At 36.4% G+C, this 4,620-nt stretch overlaps 1 pseudogene; it reads left to right on the forward strand.

The window, feature by feature from the left end:
- The window catches only part of LOC104724277, a 2,852-nt pseudogene continuing 1,073 nt past the window's right edge, over positions 2,842-4,620 (forward strand).

Consider the following 4,620-nt stretch of genomic DNA (forward strand, 5'->3'; position numbering starts at 1 on the left):
GATCACACATGAAACATGAAGCTAAACTAATACAGAACCCAATCAAATGATCAAACTAAAACAATACAAGACATGAAGCTAAACTAAAATAGAACCCAATCATGCTTTACTCAACAATACAAGACAAAAACACATAGAATTTCAAATAAATCATGAAGCTAAAACAAATTCTGGGTGTAGAACACAGTTCAGATTCAAATGGGAAGAAGGAACAACATTGAGCAAACAAGTGAAGAATATGTGATTAGAACAGAAATGGGAAGAACACATATCTATTTTTAGTTAGATAAAGAAACCAAATTAGATATCACTAGATCATTACATAAAGTAAAGAAAACCCAATATCAAGTCTTACTTCTTCCGAAGAAGTCAAAACAAATGATGAATAAAGTCAAAACAAATTCTGGGTGCATAACACATATCTCCGTTTTTAATAATTGATACAAGATGATTTGCAGATGAAACGACCTGACCCGTTTTTTTAAAAAATAATGAATAATAATAATAAACTACAACTAGTCGTCCCATATCCACTAGCCACCTATCCACAAGCACAACTAACAGCGGAAATAACAGATACCAATACAAAACAATAATCCAATAATTAATAACCAATAATCAAATATAACAATACTCCAATATCAAACAACAGGAAACATGGAACCAGCAACATAGCAAGTTCTAAAGACCCAACTCTAGCAACCTAGCAATGCCAGACAACATCCAATTGAGTCCCTAGAACATCCTCCTCTTCATTGCCTTGATTCCACGATCACACTTTGCCTTTACCTGCATCACAAACACAAATTGCAATGCATGAGTATTTTATAAACACTCAGTAAGGCAATCCTCCCATCTACTGGGCTATACACACAAGCAATATAGATACTCTAACCATCAAGCAACAATCAACAAACAAACCAGGCTCTACATCGACCGACACAAGGCTTGCATCGACCAACACCAACAGGGACAAGCATCGACCGACACAAGGTATGCATCGGTCGACACAAGGTTCACTTGCATCGACCGATGTTTCCACTTGCATCGACCGATGCTTCCACTTGCATCGATCGACGCATGCTCGACAATACGTGGAAACCCTAGTTGCATTGACCGACACCCCCACATGGCATCGATCGATGCTCCTAGGTCAAGCCGCGCCGTCCTCGCACTGCATCGACCGACGCACATGCCGAGCATCGTTTTTCCCCCAAGCTTCTCGCCGGATCTCCGTTCCTGCAAACACCAGAAACAATCCCAAGCCACAAGAAAGCTTCCTAACGCCTCATACAACATTCTAACAAGCCATGGTCATGCACTTACCTTTGCCAAGAAGTTTTTGAACCTTAAACAATCAAGAACACGGTCCTATGAAGCTCCTACAATGATCCCAGCTACAGATCTCTACAGAAAACGCCTCCAAACGCCAGAAATCTCCAAGAACGCTCAAGAACACTCAAGAACACTTTTTCTCCCTTCTTTTCTCTCAAAAACGGCTCAACTCGTCGAATGAGACAAAAACACGACTCAAGGGTTTTTCCTTAACCCAAAACGCATCGTTTAACTTAAACTCGTCCGCAGAAAACAACCTTGCATCGACCGATGCAATCCCTAAACCGGGATTTTGGTTCGTGGATGTTACAACAGAACACATGATTGATAATAGCGATAAAACACATAACATTGCAGAACACATGATTTGCAAATCGATCAACCGAATAAACAAATCCAAAAACCCACATAAATTGATACAAGATACAATAGAATTTGAAACAGAGTAGAACTCAATAGACAAAAATTGATACAAGATACAACAAAAATAATCACCTGTGAATGTCTCCATGAAGTCTCAGACGGAGGAGATGAGTAGCAGTTTAGGTTTTCCAACTTGAAGAATGGGGATTAAATCCTGATAAATAGTGTTTATAGACCTTGTAACTGGAAAACGAACCGGCGGTGAGAGGAAAAAGCAACAAAGCCAAACAAATTTATTCGTTATAGTGAGAGATCGTAGGGATAGGGGTTATGCAAAACAACTCAACACTCATAAGGTTTTGATCAGATTTTGATCGGATTTCGGGTAAAATCTGATCGGGTTCGGGTATCCAAATTTCAGAAATCCTAAATCCATTCGGGTTTTTTTTCTTTCGGATACGGATTCGGTTCGGATTTTTCGGATTGGGTTCGAGATTCGGGTTTCGGGTCCGGGTATTTTGCCCAGGGCTTAGTGATACTCTATAATTGGGGTTCTGTCATTTTCTTTATTAGTATTTTATTATACAAGTTTTATTTAATTAATTAATTTTTTTTTTTAAAAACAAACCTATCAGATGATAACAGCTAGATGAAAGGGGTCTAAAACTGGTTATGAAATGTCAGCCGCAGAGACACTGCTTCATTGTTTGACAAAAAAAAAAAAGACACTGCTTCATTCTCTCTCTTTCAGCATTTTATCTTTTTCCTATTTTTACTACACAAGTTGAGGTAACGTTAACAGGTCTGTTAGTGAATTAGATTAAACTTCTGCTGTTGTGTAAATGTAACTAGGGAATATTTTGGATGAATCTTTTTTTTTATGTTAAAAAAAAAAAGTTACGGCGAGAAATTACCATTTGGAAGATATTATTATTATGCACGGCGATTAAACAAAAGTTCTGTGGTTTTACTTTCTTTTGTCTTTAAGCCTTCGTTACTAGAAAACGTGTGAATTGTCAGAAAAACTTGTGTGGTCATTTCAGAAGGAAAGAACAAAAAAAAAAAAGTAAATTTAAATGACAAGATTTGTACTTAATGAGAGGAAAGAAAGAAAAAAATATAAGGAAGTTGGGTAGTTGCAATTGCATTTTGGTTATTGTCCAGTAGCACTCTTTTCTATAAATAGTTACTCTCTTTAATGTCACAGAAAAAAATCAAATAACCACCACAGATTTTAACACACAACTTTCTTGGAGTGAGACATGATGGGTAGCTTGAACATGGTCTCTCCACCACCCCCGGCGACGAAATTCCGGCAACGGGTAAGGGCGAACGGAGATGGGTTTCCGGCGTTTCTTCCGAAGGAGGTACAGAACATAAGAGACCCATTTGCAAGAGCTTTAGCTCAAAGGATTGTACGAGTTCCTGTTCCTCTTCAGGTTCTTCTTCTTTTCTCTCTCTCTCTCAAGTGCAATTTCTCGTTTTGTTATGAAAGAAAATGAAAACGTCTGTTGCAGATGGGAAACTTTAGAGGCAATGTAATGAGTAGCTGCATCAAACCACTTGTTCAATTACACGACAAAAGTCCCGTTGTTCTTCTCCACTGTTTCGACAGGTTTTTTTTANTTTTTTTTTTTTTTTTTTTTTGAATCTTTTTACCGGCAATATAAAGTTTTACGAACTCACTGTATCTGAATTTTACTGAGATTTTAATTCTTTTTTGTTGGATTTTTTTTGTTTTGTTTCTTTGGTACTTAGTTCGTGTTTAGAATGGAGAAGGACTTATCCTCTGCTTGAACAAGCTTGTCTTGAGACTTGGGCTGTCGATGTTCTTGGTTGGGGCTTCTCAGATCTTCGTAAGATTTCTATTTTTACACAAATTAATCAAGATTCTTGAGAAATGGATTTTAGAATATATATATGAATTGTAGAGAACTCACTAATTTAATAATTATTTTTAATAATTTAATCGATTTTTGACTGATATAAATATATATAAAAAGAATCAGTCACAATCAGTCAAGAACTCACTAGTTTAATGGCATTGTAGAGGTACTTCCACCATGTGATGCAGCAACTAAGCGACATCATTTATTCGAGGTCAGTACTATTAAATTAATTTTATTTACTTAAATAAAAAAAACTGTGTTACGCAATAAAAAAATGAATTTGCTAAATCATTTATATTTTTGTTTGGGGACAACTATAAGTCTATAACTATACACTAAATTAGATATTATCGACGAATACAAATTTGTCTCTTCACTAAATGACAACAGGATATAAAGTTGTGGCACGTTGGGATTGTCTAGTCCTTGAAAATTTCTCCATGATTTTGGAGATATATTTTGTTGCTTAGTAACTAATTAGTGATACAATGTCAAATTAGCGACTATGCACTTGGTCCATTAGTATGTGATCGTTAATTTAGTGATTCTCTGTCGCCTATTATCTGTAATACTTACCTGATGTTATATGTGGTATGGATTTTCCCCGGTGGTTGATTCTGTTATTTCGTTTGAATTTTTAGCTTTGGAAAACATATATCAAACGACCAATGATTTTAGTTGGACCAAGCTTAGGAGCAACCGTAGCTGTTGATTTTACTGCTACTTACCCCGAAGCTGTAAGTTTCAAGCAGTTTAATTATCACAATCAAACTCTTTTGGATTAAACATCATCTCAAAAGCTCACTCACTAAATCTGATTATTCCCACGCTTTTCAGGTTGATAAATTAGTTCTCATTAACGCCAATGCATATTCCGAAGGAACTGGTCGGCTTAAAGAGTTACCAATATCCGTTGCTTACGCCGGGGTTTGTCCGAAAACTCGTGTTATTATACTCGATCTTTAACGTTTGTATTATAATATGGTTGTTGTTCATTCAGGTTAAGTTGTTGAAGTCATTCCCTCTTCGCCTT

Source organism: Camelina sativa, chromosome 11 (assembly GCF_000633955.1).
Source record: "Camelina sativa cultivar DH55 chromosome 11, Cs, whole genome shotgun sequence".
In the NCBI taxonomy this organism is placed as follows: domain Eukaryota; kingdom Viridiplantae; phylum Streptophyta; class Magnoliopsida; order Brassicales; family Brassicaceae; genus Camelina; species Camelina sativa.